The sequence below is a fragment of the Rhinatrema bivittatum genome, chromosome 7 (genome assembly GCF_901001135.1).
Source record: "Rhinatrema bivittatum chromosome 7, aRhiBiv1.1, whole genome shotgun sequence".
In the NCBI taxonomy this organism is placed as follows: domain Eukaryota; kingdom Metazoa; phylum Chordata; class Amphibia; order Gymnophiona; family Rhinatrematidae; genus Rhinatrema; species Rhinatrema bivittatum.
Genome location: NC_042621.1, coordinates 150,140,112 through 150,165,529, shown reverse-complemented (window position 1 = coordinate 150,165,529; position 25,418 = coordinate 150,140,112). Strand labels below are relative to the sequence as shown.

Below are 25,418 nucleotides of genomic sequence, written 5' to 3'. Positions count from 1 at the left end.
AGGGTAATTTTTGTTTGGACTTGTTGGATTTGCATGTAATTCTGATTCATGAATATTATCAAGTGTGTGGCCTGCTTTATAAGTGGCACGCTGGTTGATGTGATTTTCACCCTAGTGCACCCATAGACATTAAGCAAGTTTTTCAGGAAGCTGTCATTAGTGTTTCATCTACATGGATGCTAAAATCTCCTAAAACTACTGTGGAGATGGAATTTAAATCACAGTTAGCAAGTTACTCAATTAATGGAGACATGTTATGAGAAATGAGATCAGGGAGCAGTAAACTAAATGTAAATTTAGTAAATGAGATTTTAGTAGTAATACCTCAAAAGAGGAGGCACCTTGTATTTCTATGGACATCAAATCGAGGAATTTTCTATATATATATGACCATAGGCCACCACCCCTCGACCCCAATCTAGGGAGAGAGATGACGAAGTAGTCACAAGTTTCCGCCATGCCTTAGTCAAACATAAACATGATGGCCTCTGATTATGTAGCAAATCCATGATGGCTGGAACTTTCTTGGTGGTAGACTGGTTATTCAGGAGAAGCACAGTTAGAAACAGGCAAGACGTTATGTTCATGTTAGTAGTCTTGATGGTAAGGAAATTCGCGGGACATCTACCAGAGATATACTTACTTAGATAATATTGTTCCCCATAGCATCCTTGTCCATAGAAACAGGAATGAAGAGCTACTCCATGGTAGTCCATGGATAGCAAAGGTTGACCAGAAGTGAAGAAGGTCATCCCACATGTTTTCTTGTTGGGCTCCCTCAGATGGCCCACAAAGGGCGAAAAAAGGGGCAGGCTTCTTTTAAGTGCTCCTTTGGTATGTGAAAGAGGTGCATGCTATTATGGTGCAGAGCCCCTCCAGATGTGTTAGGCATGGGTTTAGTGAGTGCCACCGGGTCTATGGAGGGTAAGGTGATCCAGCAATTGCAGAAAGCAAGAGGGCTGAGAATCCAGGTTCTTCCTATGGAGAGTGGGAGCTGATAGGCAGTCAGAATAGCATGAGGGCTCTACTGATGAAGATACATGGAAGTTCCAAAATTGTAGGTTACCAACCTCCTGAACAAGAGGTCTTATGCTGTCTACTGGAACAGCAAGAGGGCCTCTGCTGCTGCAGATATCATTTTCAGAAGGTCCAGCTAAATTCCCATTCTAGAGATGTGGATGGAAGATATGGACTAAGCATTAGAAGAGGTTTTTGCTTCTTTTGAGTGGGGAACTGGGAGGGGGAGGTAAGTGGTTGGTAGTTTTGCCCCAGGATTTTGTTTCCTGGGGAGAGATCATTACATCAGAGAGAGCTCTTGCTCAGAGGATTAGAAGAGTTTGTATTGTCGGTATTATCTTTCTCTAATAAACCTTAAATTTCAAAAAAGAAGAGAGAACTGCCCTGGAAGGGATTTGGGATTGGGAGTCAAAGAATTGGGACTTTGAAGTAATGAGGTGGGGTTTTCATATTTTAGGGTTTGGGGAAAGTGGTAATTCTTCTGTACTAATTGAATGAAAGCAATTTCTGCACAGAATGTTTCCATGCACTCTACTACCATGACCTCATTAATATGTCAAAAATGTAACTTGCACATGATAACACTTTTGCATATTATGTTAGGTGGTGTTTTATTATGCATGTTAAATTTTTACTAAGTTTGCTTACCTGTAAACAGGGTCTCTGTAGACAGCGGGATAAATTATCTATTATATGTGCATGATGTCATCCTACAGTGCTGACACAAACTCAGCTCTCAGAGCTACTAAAGACTTTGCTAAGCATGTGCAACAGTTCCCATGAATGCACGCTGCTTCATAAGCACTTCCTTCTCTTCTAAAATTTAAGCTTTAGGTAGGCTCTCCAAGAAGACTGGCATGTATTAAAAATGATAAATTCATTCTGCTGTTTATGGAGAGCCCTGTTTACATGTAAACAATCTTACTTTCTCTGTCAGCATGGGGAGTTTCAAGCTGAGAGCTGTACAGCAGAAGAACTTACTTAAGACAACCTGGCCCCACCAGGTGGAAAGTATACTACTGGGTGAACAGCCTGTCCAGAACTGCTTGTCTAAAGTTGCTATCTCTATAGGACATGTCCCAACAGTAGTGGGACATGAAGGTGTAATCAGATAATCAACTAGCAGCTTTACAAATGTCCTCAATAGAAATGACCCTGAGATGAACTGCTGAAGTTGCCATGGCTCTCATTTGATGAGCCTTGACAAAGTCTGTAATTTGTAAGCCAGCCAATGCAAAACAGTGCACTATACAGTCTGCTAGCTAGCTGGACAGAGTTCAGTTGGCAACGTCCAATCTATTGGGATCAAATGACATGAATATTTGAGAAGCTTGACTGAGGTTGAGTCTTCATCAGGGCTCACTTACAGTTCAAAGAGTGAAGAGCCCATTCTCCTTTGCGTGCATGTGATCTTGGAAAGAATGTAGGCAGTACAATAGCTTGATTAATGTGGAATGCAGACACCACTTTTGGAAGAAACTTGTGATGAGTTTGTAGAACTACTCTATTGTGAAAAAATGAAAGTATGTTGAATAGGAAACAGAGCATGCAGTTGCTTTACTCTTTGTACCGAAATTATGGCCATGAGAAACAATACTTTCCAAGGGAGAAACTTAAAATCTACTAATTCAAAAGATTTGAAATGAGTTTTCATATGCTGAGCTATGATTATAGTGAGATCCTAAGGCACTGAGGGTTAACTGACCAGAGATTTGGCAAGCCATAGTTCTTTCAAGACTTTTGATATCAAAGGATGGAGAGTGATCTGAGCCCCTTCCACCTGCTGGTGATATGCCACAATGGCACTTGGATGAACTTTGACTGAAGAGGTGCTAATGCCTGAAGATGAGAGGCAGAAAAGATACTGAAGCAGATCCTTGGACCACAAGAGAAAGGATCCAGTAGGATCTATATGAAGTTGAGAAACTCTTCCATTTGAAATCAAATCATCTTCTGATGTAAAGGTTTTCTGGTGAAAATCAGAATATCCTTCATTTCTTTGGAAAGGAATAAGAAAGAGATTACTGTGGACTCAACATCCCTACCATGAAGGTCATGTTTGGATAGCAGGCCCTGCCTTTTTCCTGTTTGATGAGAGTTAAAGATGTTCTCAATGGAACCGGAGAGTGAATGAACAGACAGACTAGATATGTATGTGGGAATCCCTACACCGCTGCCTAGAATTCATTCAGAATGTTGTTGCCCGATTGATAATGAGGAAACAAATTTGATCACATAACCCCAGTTTTCAAAAGCATGCACTGGCTCCCATATTCTACTTTACCAAATTCAAGATCTTGACCTTAACTTATAAAGCCTTCAAAGACTTAACTCCATCCTACCTCAGCAACATCCTCATTCCTCATCTGCAAGTTCACCTCGTGATTCCACCTCCAAGAACTATACACCTCACAGGAATAGAAACAAACCTTTTGCAGTTCCACTCCAACCGTTTGGAACTCCCTACCCTCACTCCCATAAACTGGCCCTTGAGCCCCTATCTTTCAGAAAACTAGTAAAAACCTGGCTGTATGAAGCAGCTATTGGACCCAGCCATTAGCATCGTCCAACACATCATTTGACCCTCCAAGACATACATGTAGACAGCAGACATTGGTAATTTTCTGGACCTGCAGAAAATCCCCCACGCAATTTGCATTGGACATGTTGAATCCAAATATAATTCTACCAAGCAAGTAATGGACACCAATTTGCTTTAGCCATGCATCTCTCTACCATTTAAATTCTTCATCACCTTTCTCTGAGGATACAAAGTTTTGAATCAGATTTGCTAATCTCTACCTGCCTGTTTTGACCTATTATACCTGTATATTCTAAACTAATTGTAACTTGCTTTGAACTCTTTTTGGTGGAAAAGTGTGTTATAAAATAAATGATGATGATTATATAGATACTTCACTTGCAGTTGTTATGATTCCTGCCCGCGGGGCTACTCCCCACGAGCGGGCCTCTCACCTCCTGTGCTGCGCTGCCTGATGCGGCTGGACGCTGCCGATGCCGGGCCTACCTCACGGCAGGAGCCGCGGCCTCGTGGCTGCCTCTGCCACCACAAACCAGTGTTGCTCTTTCAGCGGCAGGGAGCCTCCACCACTGGAATCTGCCTTCAGTGGCAGTGAGCCGCTAATGTCTCTCTAGGGCCTGCCTTGTGGCCTGAGGCAGCCCCGAAGCATTACTGCCAGGTCCTGCTCCCTCGTGGCCTGGAGGCTGCCACCCAGAAGTGGTCTTCGCGGCCTGGTGCCGCTGCCGGGTCTTGCCTCTGTTTCCTGCGCGGCCAGGAAGTAGCCGCTGTCTGTGGTGCTGCTCCTCTGTTTCCTGCTTCTAGGCACCGGCACATGCCTTTTCTCAAGATTTAAAGGGCCCACGGCCGGATGTGCCCCAGGCCCCACATGATGATGTCTTAATGTCTCAGCCCTATAAGAGGGCTTCACCTTCAGTTCTGCTTTGCTTTGCATTGGAGTTTCCTGCTCCTGGAAGTCTCATCTTACAGTGCTCAGTCAGGTCTTCGTTCTTTGTTGGAGCTCCATGTCCTGTCTCGCCTGAGTCTTTGTTGCTTCCTGAGTCTTCGTTGCTTCCTGTGGTTTCCTGATGTTACGTCTTCATGTTCCGAGGTTCCCAGTCCAGGCATCCTGATGTTCCACTTCCTGATGTTCCACTTCCTGATAATCCGAGGTTCCGTTCCTCCTTCGCTTGTTTCGAGTCCTCTTGACCCTCCAGCTCCTTTGGTTCTCCAGATGACACCTTGTTGGGGTAAATCCATCTCGTCAGTTCCTGTTTTCGTCATTGGAGTTTCGTCTCAGCTGGATTCCCTTCCTGTGCTTGTCCCGCTCTCCACGTGGTCTGTGACCAGCCTTTGAGGTTGTGTAGGGTGCACAGTGGGACAGGCTGGTCCGTGACCAGCCCATTTGGTCCGCCCATGTCGGTGGGCTGTGTAGAGCACCCTGAGAGACAGTGCCAATGTCCGAACCTTCCAAGCTTCTCGTCCAGAGTCGTCCCTCGTCTCGTCCAGAGTCTTCTCGTCCATGTCTTTAGTCTTCTGTGTCACAAGGCCTCTGTCTGCCCTCATCCTCAGTCCAGCATGCTGCTTCTTGCTGATATCCAGCAGCAGGTCCGAAAGGGCTGGGAATGGTCAGAGGACTGATCACTAACCAACATACAGGTCGATACAGTAAAGTGTGCTCCGTCGGAGCACACTGTCACCCTGCTCTGGACACGTGTTTTCCCTTACCCCTTATTCAGTAAGGGGAGGAAAACACGCGGCCCACCCGCGGCACCTAATAGCGCCCTCAACATGCAAATGCATGTTGATGGCCCTATTAGGTATGCCCGAGCGATCCAGTAAGTAAAATGTGCAGCCAAGCCGCACATTTTACTCTAAGAAATTAGCGCCGCCCAAAGGTCGGCGCTAATTTCTTCCGGCGCCAGGGAAGTGCACAGAAAAGCAGTAAAAACTGCTTTTCTGTGCACCCTCCGACTTAATATCATAGCGATATTAAGTCGGAGGTCCCCAAAAGTAAAAAAAAGTAAAAAAAAAAATTAATAAATTTTGTATTCGGCCCGCGGCTGTCGGGCCGAAAACCGGACGCTCAATTTTGCCGGCGTCCGGTTTCCGAGCCCGTGGCTGTCAGCGGGCTCGAGAACCGACGCCGGCAAAATTGAGCGTCGGCTGTCAAACCCGCTGACAGCCGCCGCTCCAGGCCAAAAGGAGGCGCTAGGGACGCGCTAGTGTCCCTAGCGCCTCCTTTCCCTCGTTTGCACCGCGTCAGCTCATTTGAATACTGAATCGCTCGCACCGGCCAAGGGCCGGTGCGTGCGCCGGGAGAGCGGGCGTTCGTCCGCTCTCCCACAGACTTTACTGTATCGGGCTGACAGTGTTGTTGGCTTCCAGAAGCATGCAGGTCTGGCAGAGGGTTCTACTTTGTCTTCATCCATGCTGAGACACGCCTCGCCAATCCTCAGCGCTGTCTTGGAGTCTTCTGGGATTGTGCAGAGGCCCAAGGGCAGACTTCCCCTCAAGATGGGACTGCTCTCCTAGCATTCCCAAACACAACAGTATGCAAGGCCTTCCAAGGCCAAACACAACAGCAGTGGCCAGGCTGGAGCTACAAGGATTATGTACAACTTGTTCTGAAGGGCTTTCTGGATAGTCCTGGTGATCAGATGAATGGTTGAGTAAGCAAAGAGTAGACTTATACTCCAGCTTAGCATAAAAACATCAGGAACTGATCTGTAGCTGTTCTGAGGCATGCAGCATAACTTCTCAATTCTTCTGTTGTCATTTATTTATTTATTTACTATTTCTTATATTCTGCTTATACTTGAACTGCCATTCTAATAAATTACAAAAACAAAATATACACCAATAAACATTCATACATGACAAACATAGGATAATACAAAATGTCCTCTACGGGGAACAGGTCAATTAATGGCTTCCCCAGTGAATCCCTTGATCCATGGATGACTTTTACAATTGTAACACTCTGCTGAGGTAGTCTACCCATGTGTTCTAGTTCCTGAAAAGTTACTCCCCTGGACATGAGCATTGTGATGTCCTGCCCACAATTCAGAGGGCATCCTAGTGAAGGCCATAAAAGCCCATACTTTCCTGTTTATGTAGATCATGGTTACCTGGGTTTACATCTGGATTAAGATTCTCTTTCCCAAAAGAAGGTAAGAAAAAGCCTTTAGGGCATGGCAAATGGCTAGCAGCTCCAGATTGTTGTTTTGTAGAGGATTCTCCACTGGGGCTGCCTACAATCCTTGGATTCATGTCACACCTATTTGCGCTTGCCATCCTTTGGTGCAGGCATCAGTAGACAGTTACTTAATATGATGGAACACACATAAAGAGGCCCACTTTTAGAACTTCTGGATTCATCCACCACTGAAGGGATGCTCTCATCCTGTGGGACACTGAGGTTTGGGGACATCTTCCAGGCGGCGTGCTACTGCAGCCTAAGGGACATGAAACCGCAGTTGAAGGAGTCATAGTCTGGGCCCATACAGCAATATATCAAATGGGATACATATCTGTAATAAACATTTGGAGCACACTGAGCTCAGGCGTTTTGTCCTTAGACTTTTCCATTCTCATCTTAATTTCTTTTTTTTTTTAAGTACTGAAAAGTGCTGTATGAGGGGTTGCTGAGGCAGCAGAAAAAAAATAGAAAAACAATGAGGCACAAGGGTCAAAAGTAAAAAAAAAAAAAAAAAAAAAAAAATTAAGAAAGAAATTGGAACATATCCATGTGGTAGCCCAGATGAAGATAGATGGAGGGGTTCACGAGGCAATGTGCATGTATGGGACCTCTCGCACATGCTCAGTAAAGCCTTTACTGAGTTCTGAATGCTGGGAATGTGTTGGCACCATCAGATGATGTCATCTAGAGCAGCAGCATGCCTATGGCCAATATGGCCACAGCCACAGACGCCGCTACCAAAAGGTGCCATGTGTCAGGGAGATCAGTGCAGCCAGTGGGGCCTTGGTAAGAAAAAATGAAGCGCAGCCTTGCCGACGTAAACAGTGTGGCTGGAGGGGTTTTAGTAAGAAGAAAAGCAATGCGGCCCCACTGGCCATGCTGCTGATTCTGGTAGGACAGCTTTGCTTTTCCACTTATTAAAGCCCCACCAACCACACTTTCGATTTCAGCAGGGTCGAGCTGCTTCTTCAGAGGAGGAGGAGTGCACCCTGCTCCACTCTGTCCTGCCCTAATGGAAAGAGTCCAAGGACAGAGCTGGGCTGGACCCTGTGGCCAAAAGTCATTCCCTTTGCTGCGGGGGCTAAAGAAAGAGAGTGCTGCTGCTTGCTGCTTCAAGGAAGGTGTGAAAGAGAGTATGTGAGCGAGAGAGAACATATGTGTATGTGTGTGAGAGAGAGAGAGAGCATGTGTGTATATGTGTGGGAGAGTGAGACCATGTGTGTATGTGTGTGGGAAACAGAGCATATGTGTATGTGAGAGTGAGAGAGAGCATGTGTCTATGTGTGCGGGAGAGAGTGAGTGTGTAGGTATGTGTATGTGAGAGAGAACATATGTGTATGTTTGTAGGAGAAAGTGAGAGCATTTATGTATGTGAGAGTGAGAGAGAGTGTGTGTGTGTGTGTTTGTGAGAGGGAGCAAGTGTGTGCACAGCAACCCCACTTTCTCTCTGCCTGCTAATTCATGACAATTTCAGAGCATCTAGAAATCAAAAGCTCCCAGGTACGGATAATGAGAGATCGTTTTTTTTTAAATCCGTATTAGTTTTAATTGTTGGGTATTATTTGAAATATCTGTTTTGAAATATTTTATTGATGTTTGGAAAATTTCTATATGAGTTTTTTAATGATTGAATGTTATTCTATAATAATTTTTTATTCTTTTTATTTGCATGGTTTTACTAATTTTATTTTTTATGAGGAACAGTAATGCTTCTGTTTTTCCATTGTTGCATTGCATACAGAATTTGGTTTATTGTGGCTTCCAGTTCATTTTTCTCTGTACATTTCTATTTATATGTTACGATCTCTTTTATCTTTATTTAGGAGTCTATCTGTGCTTTGCATGTGTGACTGAAATAGTGTATAGTTTCTATGTAGGGATCTATAGCAGTTTGACTTGTTGTGTTTTTCTAATAGGGGCTGTATTACTGTTCTAGGCCTGGTTTATATTTGCAATGTTAGCTTTCATAGGTAGAGTTGTTGCTGTTTGATTGCTGGCAGTTAGTGTTTTGATACAGAAAGTTTATTGCATTGTAATTCTGTTTTCTTGCTTCCTCTGAGGATCATGCCCATGCCCAAGACGCATTACAGCAGGTCTAATACCATAAGGATTCAAAATGTCTCTTGTTTTTTGTAGGGTTTTCTGGTTGGCACCACAGCAGTGCATGTAAATATAATATACATATTGTAAGTGATATTTTTACCTCAGAAAACTGTGCTTTGAATGTTCTTTTTCATGTAAAATCTGTCATGATAAATGCATAATTTTTAATTATGTGAGAAGAGGGTATGGTGGGGTGGGGAGTGCAAGCCTAAAAGGTTTCCCTAGGGTGCCTAATACCTTTGCACTGGCTGTGGGCATTGCTGTACAAACCTTTAACAGAGTCTCACAACTCGTGCTGTCATGTGTTGGGTAATGGGAATGGGTGCGGTTTTTCACTTGGCCATAGACCCCCCCTAAGAACATAAAAACATAAGAAATTACCATTCTGGGTCAGACCAAGGGTCCATCAAGCCCAGCTTCCTGTTTCAAACAGTGGCCAATCCAGGCTACAAGTACCTGGCAAGTACTCAAATAATAAGTAGATCCCATGCTACTTATGCCAGTAATAGCAGTGCCTATACCCTAAGTCATCTTGTTTAATAGCAGTTAATGGATTTCTTCTCAAAGAACTTATCCAAACCTTTTTTAAACCCAGCTATACTAACTGCACTAACCACATCCTCTGGCAACAAATTCTAGAGCTTAATAGTTGTTGCGTGATCTGGCCATGGCAGACCCGCAACCGGGCCTACTCACCTCCAGCACCCGGCTCCTGGACCTGGCCCATCCTCTCTGGTGGCGGTGGCAAGCCGCCTGTGCTCCCGCACCCCCACTGCCTCCTCGTCTATCCCTGTTCCTCTTCAGGCTCCTCCAGCTCTCCTTATTCCTCTACAGACTCCTCCAGTTCCCGGCAGGTCTCCCCACGTGTGCCGCGGGGAGACGCCGCCGTCCAGCTTCCTGCTTCTTCCTAGGCGCATGCGCACGCGCGCACCTCTTTTACCAAAAAAGAGGCCACAGCATGAATCTCACCCATGGCCCTGGATGATGACATTATCGGACTCTGCTACTTAAGGCAGGGCCCGCCACTCATTCCTTGCCTTGGAAATAGGTCTCCATGCTTGTCGTGTGCTCGTTGCTCGTCCTGTTCTTGACTTTGTTCCTGGTCCCTGTTCCCGACTCCATTCCTGGTTCCTACCTAGCCTTGCCTTGGACTGATTACTGGCTTTGACCTCTGCTTCATTGGACCACGCTCAGGACTGATTACTGGCTTTGACCCCTGCTTCATTGGATCACTCTCAGGATTGATTACTGGCTTTGACCCTCGCTTCGTTGGAACTATGCTAAGGACTGATTACCGGCCTCGACCTTTGCTCCGCTGTACCTTGCCTAGCTCTGTCGCCTGCCCAGACTCCTGCCTGTCTCCGACTTTGCTTCTGGTATCCCACTGGACTTGGCCTTGTCAGGCTTCGGCCTTCTGCTATCCGGGTGTCACCTACTCTTGTTCCTGGCCCGTCCTTGCCACCTAGACTTCTGTATGCCTGCCTCATCTGGACCTGCCTCGGTCCCTCCGATATCTCTGCTTGTCCCTGGCTACCTGCTACAACATCCACTGGGAGTTGTCTGACGGAGGATCGCCTAAGACCAGATGGCCCTGGCAACCAAGGGCTCAACCTGCGAGGAATGAGGGCTGGTATTGGCAAAGCTCCAGCCAGCCTCCGTCTCCTGGTCTGCTCCGCCTCCTGATGGTCGGGACCCGTGGTGCTTGCCCTACAGGTAGCGTCAACCCCACCTCAGGCCAAGGGTCCACCACCAATGCAACAAATAGGGGACTGAGTAAAAAAGAATTATCTCTGATTAGTTTTAAATGTGACAATTGCTAACTTCACGGAATGCCCCCTAGTCCTTCTATTATCTGAAAAATAACCGATTCACATTTACCCATTCTAGACCTCTCATGATTTTAAAGACCTCTATCATATCCCCCCTCAGCCGTCTCTTCTCCAAGCTGAACAGCCCTAACCTCTTTAGCCTTTCTCATAGGGGAGCTGTTCCATCCCTTTTAGCATTTTGGTCGTCCTTCTCTGTACCTTCTCCACTGCAACTATATCTTCTTTGAGATGTTGCAATCAGAATTGTACACAGTACTCAAGGTGCAGTCTCACCATAGAACAATACAGAGGCATTATGACATTTTCAGTTTTATTCACCATTCCCTTCCTAATTATTCCTAACATTCTGTTTGCTTTTTTGACTGCCGCAGCACACTGAGCCGACAATTTCAATGTATTATCCACTATGATGCCTGGATCTTTTTCCTGGGTGGTAACTCCTAATATAGAATCTAACATCATGTAACTACAGCATGGGTTATTTTTCCCTATATGCATTACCTTGCACATGTCCACATTAAATTTCATCTGCCATTTGGATTCCAAATCTTCCAGTCTTACAAGGTTCTCCTGCAATTTATCACAATCCGCTTGTGGTTTAACTACTCTGAATAATTTTGTATCAACTGCAACCTTTATTTCCTCACTCATCTTATTCCTTTCCAGATCATTTATAAATATATTGAAAAGCACCAGTCCAAGTAAAGTTCCCTGAGGCACTCCACGGCTTACCCTTTTCCACTGAGAAAATTGATCATTTAATCCTATTCTCTGTTTACTGTCTTTTAACAAGTTTGTAATCCACGAAAGGACATCGCCGCCTATCCCATGACATTTTAGTTTTCTTAGAAGCCTCTCATGAGGGACTTTGTCAAACGCCTTCTGAAAATCCATATACAATATATTTGCTGGTTCACCTTTATCCACGTGTTTATTAAACCCTTCAAAAAAATGAAGCAGATTTGTGAGGCAAGGTTTTCCTTGCATAAATTTGTGCTGACTGTGTTCCATTAAACCATGTCTTTCTGTATGCTCTATGATTTTGATCTTTAGAATAGTTTCCACTATTTTTTCTGGCACTGAAGTCAGGCTCACTGGACTATAGTTTCCCAGAACACCCCTGAACCCATTTTAAATATTGGGGTTATATTGGTCACTCTCCAGTCTTCAGGTACAATGGATAATTTTAATGATAGGTAAAAATTGTAAATAATAGATCTGAAATTTCATTTTTTAGTTCCTTCAGAACCCTGGAGTGCATACCATCCAGTCCAGGTGATTTGCTATTCTTTAGTTTATCAATCTCACCTACTACATTTTCTAGGTTCACAGTGATTTGGTTCAGTTCATCTAACTCATCACCCTTGAAAACCATCTCCGGAACTGGTCGCTCCCCATCATCCTCAATTGTAAACAAATAATTCATTAAGTCTTTCTGCAATGGCCTTATCTTTCCTAAGAGCTCCTTTAACCCCTCAGTCATCTAACAGTTCAACGAATTCCATCACAGGTTTTTTGCTCCATAGTGAGACCGCACCTTGAATACTGTGTACAATTCTGGTCGCCGCATCTCAAAAAAGATATAATTGCGATGGAGAAGGTACAGAGAAGGGCTACCAAAATGATAAAGGGAATGGAACAACTCTCCTATGAGGAAAGACTAAAGAGGTTAGGACATTTCAGCTTGGAGAAGAGACGACTGAGAGGGGATATGATAGAGGTGTTTAAAATCATGAGAGGTCTAGAACGGGTAGATGTGAATTGGTTATTTACTCTTTCGGATAGTAGAAAGACTAGGGGGCACTCCATGAAGTTAGCATGGGGCACATTTAAAACTAATCGGAGAAAGTTCTTTTTTACTCAACGCACAATTAAACTCTGGAATTTGTTGCCAGAGAATGTGGTTCGTGCAGTTAGTATAGCTGTGTTTAAAAAAGGATTGGATAAGTTCTTGGAAGAGAAGTCCATTACCTGCTATTAAGTTCACTTAGAGAATAGCCACTGCCATTAGCAATGGTTACATGGAATAGACTTAGTTTTTGGGTACTTGCCAGGTTCTTGTGGCCTGGATTGGCCACTGTTGGAAACAGGATGCTGGGCTTGATGGACCCTTGGTCTGACCCAGTATGGCATTTTCTTATGTTCTTATGTTCTTATATATTTTTAAAACTTTTTATTATGAGTTTTTGCCTCTATGGCCAACTTCATTTCAAATTCTCTCTTAGCCTGCCTTATCAATTTTTACATCTGCAACAGAGTTAACACGCCACAATGAGTAAAGAGAATAAGATTGGATTTAAGGAAGCTGGAAGAATGGTTGAAGATATGGCAGCTGGAATTCAATGCCAAGAAGTGCAGAGTGCTCATTTCTGGAGACTGTATCTCAAAAGGGATAAAGACAGGATGGAGGCAGTCCAGAGAAGGGCAACCACAATGGTGCATGTTCTCCATCAAATGACTTATGAGGAGAGACTGAAGAACCTGAATATGTATACCCTGGAGGAGAGCAGGAGCAGGGGTGATGTGATACATACCTTCAGATACTTGAAACAAACCTTTTCCATTGGAAAGAGTTCAGTAGAACTAGGGATTAGGATTTGAAACTCCAGGGAGGAAGACTTAGTACCAATGTCAGGAAATATTTCTTCACGGATGCCTGGAATGCCCTTCCAGAGGAAGTGGTGAAGACTAAAACTGTGAAGGATTTCAAAGGGGCATAGGATAAACTCTGTGGATCCCTAAAGGCTAGAGGATGGGAATGAATGTAAAGAGGCATGGGGGTAGCTTGTTGGAATGGTGGTTATTACCCTTTTCCAAACCTTCATACAGTTAATGCAACTCAAACGTTGCTCTCTGCTTCAACAGCAAGGGGAAATGTGGAACATAGGAATAAGCATGGGGGTAACTTGCTTGATGCGGCGGTTACTACCCTTAATCAATAAGCCTGATACCTCACTTTTGATGCAACTCCAACATTACTCTCTGCTTCAACGTCAGGGATGGAATGAAATTGGAATCAAACAATAACCAACAAAGGCCCTGACCTTGGCGTTGTGTGAAACTGATAAGTATGGAAGCTTGCTGGGCAGACTGGATGGGCCATTTGGTCTTTTTCTGCTGTCCTATGTTTCTATGTTTACACTTAAGTTAACAATGCTTATGCTTTTTCCTATTTTCTTCAGATGGATCCTTCTTCCAATTTTTAAAGGATGTTTTATTGGCTAAAATAGCCCTTTCACCTTACCTTTTAACCACGCCGGTAACTGTTTTGCCTTCCTTTCACCTTTCTTAATGTGTGGAACACATCTGAACTGCACTTCTAAGATTGCATTTTTAAACAATGTCCACGCCTATTGTACACTTTTAACCTTTGCAGCTACACCTTTCAGTTTTTTTCTATTTTATCAGTGTTTCCCTTTTGAAAATGTAGGGTTAGAACTATAAATTTACATATTGTCCCACTTCTAGTCATTAGTTCAAATTTGATCATGTTGTGATCACTACACACTGCCTGGCTACAGCTTCGATGTCACCCATATGTAAATGGTTAAATTCATGCTTGTTTATCGATGGATAAATGATTTTTACTAAAAGTTTTACTGCATAATGTGTACAAAAAAGGTCTGGCATCTTCTAGCTATCCCATATATCCCAAATGATTTGTTCAGAATATCTGCCCTCTGCATTTCTTTGTGCTATTTGTTACAAGTTGTATATAACTCAGAGCCACAAATGCACTGCAGTTTTTGGAGTTAAAAATTCCATTTATAATTTTAAAAAAAACTTATTTGTATTTATTCATAGCATATTTCATTCAAATACAATATTTGCAAATGTGTTGGATTCAATCAATCTTTAAAGAAAACCTGTTTGAAATGGACAAGTATAGTACTCATGCCTGTACTACATGCTATGTACTTTTCTGAAGACAGAAGGTTAGACATATTTTCACTGGAGAACAGTAAAATCCAACCCAGGAACAGTTTGGCATTGTGAAGTTTGTTCTACTCATAGATAGATAGATAGGTAGGTAGGTAGATACTAGATAGATAGATAGATAGATATCTATTTCCCATATAGCAACAAATCTAGGGGCATGAAATAAGGTGAGTTCTAGTTATATAAAATAAAAAAACACAAAACCTGGCAAAATAATGGGAGTTGGAAATCATTGTCAAAGTTTGGGACCTAGGGAATTCATTACAGATCTGATCTACACACATATTACATGTGATATGTCATTGAGACTAGTTAAAAGGGAGGGACATTGTAAGTTTGACCAGAAAAACATGGAAAAATTGTCCCCTTTTTTTTTTAAACCTTCTTGAATATTTTCGTTACTAAAAGGATCTGCATTTTGTTTTGATAGTCTCTTAAAGCTTATCATTTGAGTTCATATATGCCCATTATTTGGGAAGAGTGAGGGAATACTGGTTTGCCCCTATTAAGAAGTATCCTGATTAGAAAGCAGAGTGAGCCCTTGGGATTCAGGACAATGACATGACAGTGATAAGTCCTCATTGGAGTAAAATTATACTCTGTATATTTATTTTCTAAAATCTTTAGATTTGAGGTTAGGAAATTCAGTCATCTGATGCTGTGTTGTAATTCAGATATGGCTTTATTATTCTAAGTTCATCATTCAACACTACTGGTCACACAGTAAAAATAATTCCATGCTTAGGACATGCCACACAAAATAATGTGAAAATGTATTTAATGAAGAAAATGTTTTAAGCAGGGAGTTTTTAAAAAATCGTATTTCAGGACACTGAAAAAAATTCAAAGGCTTCCAATAAAATGATTTTATGCTGAAAATTCTTTTTCAAATTACATAATCTAGCTACAGAAAGTTAAAGTAATTGCACTTCAGCTGCTTAGTCTCAATTAGTGTTTTTGTGAGCACACACAGATTGCCCAAAAAGTATCAAGTCACAATATACAGTTAGCTGGACTGCAGATGAAAGAGAAATGCAGGAACGGGGGTGGAAAAACGTGTCAGAAGAAAATGAGTTTCTAATGCATCGGCTCCTGCTGAATACTGCATGGCCAGAGCAGTTTGCAAAAACAGCTGATCCTGAGTGATTACTGAACAAATGGTCTGAAGTGAGTCCCAGCTGACGTATTCAGGCTGATTAATACCCGTCGCCAGCAGGCACAAGCATGAAACTCAAACAGCATGACACTGACACTGGTGCCAATGACTAAACTGGGATGGTCATTTCTGGGGGTAGGGTAAAGCATGGAAAAGAGAGCGAGAGAGAGAGAGATTCTCCAGCAGAAGCATGCAAGAAGTACAGAAAGTAATAAAGAAAAGCTTGGAGTTACTAAGAGGAGGAGCAGGGTTAATGTTGTTAGACGGATGGTAAAACATAAGCTGATCGTCGCCTCTACCTGGGAGCAGCTCCGCAGGTCCCTCTCTGGAGCTCTTGTGGCTTTTTTTTGTTGCTCCAGCTGCACATTTATATGATCCTTGCATCCCCAGTGACATCACCCACTTGTGGGGGAGTTTTCTTAAGGTGGACCTCTTAAAGGGACACTGCTTTTTCTTGCATGTTGCTAACGTGCCGTGCTTCTCTGTATTGATCAGAAATGAAGATGGTCAGCCCTCATTCTTGCATTGTTTTGAGTGCAGCTCAGTGCGCTATTTTATTTATTAGGATGAACTGCCTGCATATATGCACCAATTTCATCATTACAGCCATTCAGTTCATCAAATGAAACTTTCAAATCTGCTGGAACAATTAAAAAAATGATTTAGGGCCTTCTCCTCAAAGGACTATTTTCCATTTTATGCCTATGGATTTTTTTTTTTTTTTAAATAAAGTTCTTTGAAATGTACCCCATATCCCATTTTCTTCCAGGGAGTTTATTCACTAATAATGTGCATTTTCCATGTTAAAACCTTACCAGATTGTAGTGAATCAGTCTCTTTGTGAATTAAAGCAGAATTCAGTAATCATGTGATGCCCAGCTGTAGCACTGATTGTTTCAGTGATGGGGACCTGATTTCAGATTTCCTGCCTGACAGAGCCAGCTGAAGGGCACATGTCTCAGAAGTAATGCATTTATGCCTCAGGAGCTAGGAAGGACAGTTTGGGGGCCTCTGCTAGCACAGGAGGTTGGATATTCAAATCTAAAACTTGTTGTAGTACATAAGTTTATAAATATGTTGCAATCTTTGCCCATGTCTGGATTTATTTGCACAAGGGGCTAATTTCTGTTTAACCCCCCCCCCCCCTCCCCCATGAACCAGCAAAATTTGATCTGCGGAATTGGTAATTGCTTAATGTAGCTTGGAGAAGACAGCAGAAATTCACTTGAAAAAATTCAATAGTGGTCCGCAGAGAATAGTGAAAAGTAATATTTAAAATGAATTTCTAAGACAAAAGGGGACATTTTGCAATACATCTGCATTGGTTAAACAAGCAACAGTAACTTGTTTTACTGTCTTTTAGGGATGTGAATCGTGTCCTCGATCGTCTTAACGATCGATTTCGGCTGGGAGGGGGAGGGAATCGTATTGTTGCCGTTTGGGGGGGTAAAATATCGTGAAAAATCGTGAAAAATCGAAAAATCGCAAAACCGGCACATTAAAACCCCCTAAAACCCACCCCCAACCCTTTAAATTAAATCCCCCACCCTCCCGAACCCCCCCCCAAATGACTTAAATAACCTGCGGGTCCAGCGGCGGTCCGGAACGGCAGCGGTCCGGAACGGGCTCCTGCTCCTGAATCTTGTTGTCTTCAGCCGGCGCCATTTTCCAAAATGGCGCCGAAAAATGGCGGCGGCCATAGACGAACACGATTGGACGGCAGGAGGTCCTTCCGGACCCCCGCTGGACTTTTGGCAAGTCTCGTGGGCGTCAGGAGGCCCCCCACAAGCTGGCCAAAAGTTCCTGGAGGTCCAGCGGGGGTCAGGGAGCGATTTCCCGCCGCGAATCGTTTTCGTACGGAAAATGGCGCCGGCAGGAGATCGACTGCAGGAGGTCGTTCAGCGAGGGTTCCGGCGCCTCGCTGAACAACCTCCTGCAGTCGATCTCCTGCCGGCGCCATTTTCCGTACGAAAACGATTCGCGGCGGGAAATCGCTCCCTGACCCCCGCTGGACCTCCAGGAACTTTTGGCCAGCTTGTGGGGGGCCTCCTGACCCCCACGAGACTTGCCAAAAGTCCAGCGGGGGTCCGGAAGGACCTCCTGCCGTCCAATCGTGTTCATCTATGGCCGCCGCCATTTTTCGGCGCCATTTTGGAAAATGGCGCCGGCTGAAGACAACAAGATTCAGGAGCAGGAGCCCGTTCCGGACCGCTGCCGTTCCGGACCGCCGCTGGACCCGCAGGTTATTTAAGTCATTTGGGGGGGGTTCGGGAGGGTGGGGGATTTAATTTAAAGGGTCGGGGGTGGGTTTTAGGGGGTTTTAGTGTGCCGGCTCACGATTCTAACGATTTATAACGATAAATCGTTAGAATATCTATTGTATTGTGTTCCATAACGGTTTAAGACGATATTAAAATTATCGGACGATAATTTTAATCGTCCTAAAACGATTCACATCCCTACTGTCTTTACAGAAAAATGTGGATCTTCTCTACACAGGAGTCCTGCTGAAGACTACAGTTCCTAGGAAGATGCCGCTTCCAGATCTACAATTACTCTGACAAATATCCCAAGGAGGTGGAAAAGAGAGAGATAATGGGGAAGGAATAATCCTCCCCCCCCACACACACACCCCATCCCTCATACTATATTCTGATAATTAGTACTATTGTTGTGACAATTATTTCTTTTAATCCTGAGCCTGACTGTTCTAACAGCAATCATTCTATCCTCTCTAAGGCAAATAAAGGAGTCTTGCAGTTCGATTTTCTTATGCTTCAGCATCCAAGTCTTCTTTCTCACAATTCCCAGGGGCATAGGAATATCAGTAACTACAATCATAAAGTTCTAGTCTTACCCTAAAGTGTCTTTTCAAGTTTAGAGAGGAAAGGACACCTACTACCAAGAATTGATGGTAGATTTGCTTAAAAACTGGTTGCGTGATAGAGGATAGTGGTAAATGGAATTCAGACTGAAGCGTGATTAGTGGAGTGCCACAGGGATCTGTCCTGCAGTTGGTTCTGATCAATAAGTTAGTGAGCAACATGGTATAGAAGTCAGAAGAAAAGGTTTTGCCTTTAGGCAGATTTGCAACAGTGAACGCCCCTGAAGGAGTAAATGGACTGAGAAGAAATCTAAGAAAGCTTGAGAAGTAGTTGAGTGCCCTTGGCAAAAAAATACAGATTCATGCATCTGGGTTTCAGAAATCCAAAGGAGCAGTACATGATGAATGGTTGGGTGGAGGGGGGCGTGAGGGAAGAGAAGGTGCTGAGGAAACTGATCTACACAGACCATGAGAAAGACCTCATAAGGATAGGCATAATCAGTAGAAAAGGACAATGGGGAAATTGCATTTAATATTTTGTTCTGTTCTAGAAGCCATACATTTTGAAAGAATATAGACAAATTGGAGGTGGTTCAGATAGGCTACTAAAAGAGTGCAAAGTCTGCAATAAAAATTGTATGAGACTTAAAGATCTAAATATGTATAACCTAGGGGAGAGAAAAAATAGGGGAATTGTGATAGAGGCACTTAAATACCTCTATAAGATTAAGACTCTGATGGGACTTGAACTGGGGCATTGATGATTTGGGAAGATGGTTCTCTACTTCTAAGCTACCAGGTGGCTGCAGTATATTTGGATCTAGGCAAGCTAAAGGAGCTTGGACTGAGCTTGATAACAGCACCAGTGATCCCACCCCTGAGGAACCACCCCTGAGGAACTTGGGACTAGAAAAGGAGTTGCTGGTAACAGGAAAGATCTGCCTAGCAACTTGAGGGTTGCTGAGTCTGCTGCAGATCCCAGCAGGAAAATCTGTTAGACTTGATGTTGATTTGAGTTGTAAAAGTGTTTACCGAAATAAAGTAAGTAATAGGGATGTGCAGACAAAAAGTTTATGTTCATAAGTCCATAAGTAGAAAAGGGGGGTCAATTTCGGTCAATATGGACATATGGAGAATTCCATAAGTTGAGTCTATGTCCATACGTGCACCGGTTCCCTAAATAAAAATTTAAACCCCTCACCCTCCTTAATCCCCCCCCCCCCAAGACTTACCAAAATTCCCTGGTGGTCCAGTGGGGAGTCAGGAAGCCATTATTCTATTCCTTTGCGAGGAGCACGTGACGTCCGCGTTACGTCGGAGTGACGCGGCCGTCACGTGGTCCACCGCGGTTCCACTCCCGGACCCCTCGTTGGACACAAACGGAACTTTTGGCCAGCTTGGGGAGGTCAGGAGGCCCCCCCAAGCTGGCCAAAAGTTCCGTTTGTGTCCAACGAGGGGTCCGGGAGAGGAACCGCGGTGGACCACGTGACGGCCGCGTCACTCCGACGTGACGCGGACGTCACGTGCTCCTCGCAAACGAATAGAATAATGGCTTCCTGACTCCCCGCTGGACCACCAGGGAGTTTTGGTAAGTCTTGGGGGGGATTAAGGAGGGTGAGGGGTTTAAATTTTTATTTAGGATCAACGATCGCAATTTCCAACGTATTCAACATAGCTATGTTGAATAAGTTGGAAATCCGATCGTTTTCGCCTCATCACTTTTTTAAGTTTAAAAAAAAAAATAAGTAGCGTTTTACATATAAGTTCAAAACGAATGCACACCCCTAGTAAGTAATCTGTTGTGAGTATGTGGATATTCTGACCTAAGGGACAGCTATGGCTTTAGGTTTTTGCTTCCGTCTAAGCACTATTAGAGCTGTTGCCTCCTACCATCCTGACAACAGGGTGCAGACAGAAGGCCTAAGGCACAGCTCCAAAGTTTCCTACATCGGCTCAGGACAAAATTAAAGAATTTGGAATCATATTGACAAATATTTCCATCTTTTATATTACAATATAAAAGGTTTTACAATCTTGCTTGTGTCTGATTAATGTATTGAGTGAGGAAAAAGAATCTCAAGTAACAGTTCAGGGATGGGATCTCAGAGATGGTGAAAGGATTAGGGATGGGGGAGAGGCAGAGTTGGGACAAGCTTTTGCTGCACCCAGGACAGATATTCAGAATTACGCCTTCCCCCGCCCTACATTCACATGCATACACATTCTCACATGCAGACACACACGCACTCTCATGCATATGTGCACATACACTTTCAGACATGCACACATTCTGCTGTTGTGCTGTTGCACATGTGCTCCCTAAGTACTGCCACATTATGTAAAGTTCTTGTTTGCTGCTGGCTCTGGAAGGGCTGGCAGCAAACAAGAACTCCCAGAGCCCTCCCAGAGCCAGCAGCAAACCCCTCCCTTTTCTATTCCCATCCCTTCTTTGCACCTACACTCTCCAGAAGACTCACTGATGCAACAGCCAGTGAATAACACTCACGAAACACCAGTTGGCCATCCCTGTGCTAGCAGAATACTTCACATACAGAACACAGTCAGACCCCCACCAATTACAGAACAAAAAAAGGGGCCATAAAATAGAAATAGAAACGTGCAGACAAAAAATATACTGGAAACTACAACAAGCCCAACTGTATTATGCAGTGCAACAATTAAAAAAATAACCACCACCACTCTTCATAAAACACAAAATAAAATCAAGAAATATAAAATATCATTCATAATTGGAAAACCATACCAAAAAAAAGAATACATTTCAAAATAGCCAACAAATAGAGCATTCAATAATTAAAAATTCACATTAATATGTTAATATTTCCCCAAACACCAATAAAATATTTCAAAACAGCAGACACATTAAATAACACCCATTAAACTAATGATTTGGGCCTAGGTCTAAGCCTGAAGCCAGGGCCTTGCCTAAGGCATAGGCTGAGGCCCAAAGCATGGGCATCCCTCCAAAATTAAACAACAAAACAAAAAATCTTACCTTATCCGTTAGGTATCTGATGTAACATCAAGCTAGGTTGAGAGAACATTGTACAAATCTCATTGTTGTGTGAGTTTCCTTACTCTGAAGGTCCTCAAATCTTCACAAGAGAGCATTATTCTGTTCATATGTCTCACTCTGCATGTAAAAGTGACCCCTAACCCCTACACTACTACCTAAACCTCACCTCGAGTTACTAGGTGGGCCTCCTATAGTAGCATAAATAGGTGCTTACTATGGTGCCACCCCCCAGAGGCGTTCTCTCTCTCTCCCCCCCCCCCCCCCCCATCTCAGGCCCTTCCCCACTCTCCTCCCACATCTCAGGCCCTTCCCCAGCTTAAAAATACCCAAAACGGAATTTCCGGAAAAAATCGCAAATTGTGTTACGGGCATAACACATGATATAGCACAGCTTAATGCAATTGAAAAAGGCGTAGCTATTTTCAGCATTAAAACTGTGCGATATCATGCGTTATGCCTTCATGAAGCCAGCCCACTTTTTTTCTGAAATCCCGCCCTTGACTCCTCCCCAATCCCTCCCCTTTTAAAATTTTGCATCACACCATGCGTTATGGTGCTTATCCCGTGCGTTAAGGCGTTTTTTGCATGTGAAAACACCTTAACATGTGTGAAAATGCCATAACGCAATTTGATAAATGACCCTGTTAGTGAGAAAATTGAGTAATCTATGTGATCCTAATGGGGTACATTCTTCCTTGATACTCCTCAGAAACTTGGAGACTCTTCTTCTCCCATTTAGAACATTTATCAATACCTGGTTAATGTGTTCAGCCTCCCAAACAAAATGCCCTGTAACTGAGACCTGGTGACAGATTGTGACTAGTGTAAAGTATGAGGATAACTTTCAAACCTATTTACAATAGAGCAATTATGTGCACAAGTTTAACCCAAGTATTTTATGAACTGTGCGGCAGGTAATGCACAGTTTTATAAAATATGGTGTAGTTCTGTTTTGAAAGTATGCGAGTATTTGTTTTGCATTGAAACTGTGTGCTTTATCTACTTAATTTATAAAAAAAAATATGCTTGTATATTTTCCATTCAAAATTATATAATGGACATGTAAAATCCCTGATTTATATGGGTAATCAGGTATAGTTTAAAGTATGTGCTTACTTGAAATCACCAATTTGCTGATATCTCTTCCAGTTTACCTAGTCCATTTCCAGTTCATTTAGACTTTCTAGTACTTCACCCTGAACTTCCCCCAGATAACTCAGACCACCCACCCAAAAATAGCAGACAACAGACAAATCCAATTTCAATTGAGCTAGTCAATTATCAGGTGTAAAAATGTATGAATAAATTGACTAATATATTGTATTTACATAAATCTCATAAAATAACAACTTACACGTGTTCCTCAGTCCCAGCCTAGAATATTCCTAGACCGCTCCCTTTTTTGTGCCAGTAAATGTGCGAGGAAAATAAAAAATATTTGTGTACTTTTAATGTTTATAAAATAGCATATATGCAAATACAGGCTATTTACGTGCACATAAGCTTTTTGTGCAAAATCCCCTTTGAAAATTTGCTCAAAAATGTCTACAATTAACAAGGTGTTTGGTGAATGTTTGACTGAATAGTGCACTCACTCTTCAAAGTTGTGGCGATAGATGATGTATTCAGTGTACATATCTTTCACATAATACTCATCCCCATTCAGAAGGAACAAACATTTTGGTGAATCATGTAATATCATTGACATATAATAAATTCTTCTCAGATGATCTGGCTGATTTCGAGAGAATTAATTCTTACATCATGTCCTTATTGGTAATAGCTCTGCAACATCAATATTGATGTAGACCAGAGCTTTCCAAACTGTGTGTCGGGACACGTTAGTGTGTCGCCTGCAGTGTGCAGGTGTGTCGCGCAAGCCCGGTCAACTCTGACGCAAGTTTGGGCTTTTTTTTCTAGAGATTCACTTTTTTTTTTTTTCAGTTTATGGGTTGCTTATTATTAGGTGATTTTGCTGTCAATCGCGTTTTTTGGGGGACTTGGTGGGTGGAACGAGCCTAGCTGCCCTTGCATTGGCTGCTGCTGCTGATGAGGCCTGGCCATGAGGAGTACTGACTGCAAGCAACAGTGTTTGGTGATCCTGGAAGGTTTTATGCAGCACGGCAGGCTTGAACCCTGAAGGGAGTGAAGCACTTAACTGGCAACAATCAAAAAGAAGAGGTACATGAGTGTGGGGGCGAGACATGTACTGGGGGGGAGAGAAATGAGTGTGTGGGGGACAGACGTGCTGGGGGGAAGAGAGATGAGTGTGGGGGGCCAGACAATTTGTTTTATTATTGTTACTCATAAATTATAACAATAACATGAACCTTGGAATATTATATATTTTTAATATAAATGAAAGGTTTTCATGAGATAGGTTGTGTCGTGAAACATTTTATTATGTATATATTTAAGGAAACATACATAAATTGTCGAAATATGTTTCGTTCGTTTAACCTTTAACCTCTGGTTTACTAGTAGACTGAATTACTGTGTCGTGAAATTATGTTTGTCTAAAAAGTGTGTCACCAACATGAAAAGTTTGGAAAGCTCTGATGTAGACAGTACAATAACAGTGTCTGCTATAAGAGTCCTAAAATGAAGTTTTTCCTATGTATCATCTATTGCTAATGCTGTGTTCCAAGAAGACACTTTGAATTCTGTACTTGTACTGGTGAAAAAAAGATAATTCTGCATCCACAAAATTAGATTTCTTTAAGAATATGTACTTAAATAAAGACTAATCCCTTCAACAGAACACCCAGATGTAAGTCTATTTGCACATATAGATGATTATAATGAGATGTATTGGCTCCTAATCTAAGTTCCATTACATGGCTAAAGGATTGTTGCGTAATTTTTGAAAATATACCCTAACAACTACATATGGAACACAGATTTTATTTTAACCAGTTTCACACATAATTTTCCCTAGTGCCTCCTTTTTAGTGCAACCCCTATTTTAAATATTGCATCGCATGCCCAGGAGAGGTAGCTGGGCACTCATTTTCTGTACACAAATATTGTATCGGCCCCATAGTGTTTGGCAGTGCAGTTACTGAGATGAGTGTGTGTGTGTGTGTGTGTGTGTGTGTGTGTGTGGAAGAGGAGGAGAATTGAGCGAGTGCATGTATGTGAGTCTGGGGAGTGAATGAAAGGAATGTGAGCGAGTGAGCGTGTTTGTGAGAATGAACATGTGTATGTGAGAGTGAATATGCAAGTCTGTTAGAGTGTGTGTATATATGTAAGAAAGTTTGTGTGTATGCTGCTACCAATTTTCTCTCTAAGGACTGGGCTGCTGTGAGCATAAAATTGATAGGATTTTTGCATCAAAGAAAGCAATGCTCACAGGGTAATGAAACAAAAAATGTTTGCTCACAAGCAAAACTTTTCGCACATAGCAACCCAATCCTTAGAGGGAACATTGGCCATAACTGTTTTTATGCATTACTTAACAGTCCATTTATTTTTCAGTTGTGAAAATCATTGTACTGTGGGCTAGGCCTCATTTCACTGTTGGAAGGCTGAAAGCTGACAGAAAAGTTATTCGCCAATCTGCCGGTATGTTTTATTCATCACAGAAGCTTATATACTGTGCATCTCTTGGAAGGAAACTTCCTAGGGAAATAAGAAGGTATGAGAAAATAAACTCCAAAAAAAATTCTTCTATTTTTATGCTACTTCACATAGCAATAATGCTCAGCAGGGAAGCAGTGCCAGCAGAAAGTAGTAGCATAAAAATGTGAATATGTAATTGAATTTAGTGTGAAATTATAATATAGAAGAAGAG

General features: G+C 42.8%; 2 protein-coding genes across 18 annotated transcripts in view; both read right to left on the bottom strand.

Moving 5' to 3' along the window:
• The window catches only part of LDB3 (LIM domain binding 3), a 452,171-nt gene extending 435,996 nt beyond the window's left edge, over positions 1 to 16,175 (bottom strand). For 14 of the 17 annotated variants that reach the window (XM_029609315.1, XM_029609318.1, XM_029609322.1 and 11 more), the window contains exon 1: positions 16,064 to 16,175. The gene's annotated coding sequence lies outside the window, so the exon portion shown is untranslated. The remainder of the gene's footprint in view (positions 1 to 16,063) is intronic. The other 3 variants (XM_029609319.1, XM_029609321.1, XM_029609334.1) reach the window with 2 other exon arrangements.
• OPN4 (opsin 4) overlaps positions 1 to 25,418 on the bottom strand; it is a 172,865-nt gene that overhangs the window by 4,285 nt on the left and 143,162 nt on the right. The window lies entirely within an intron of this gene.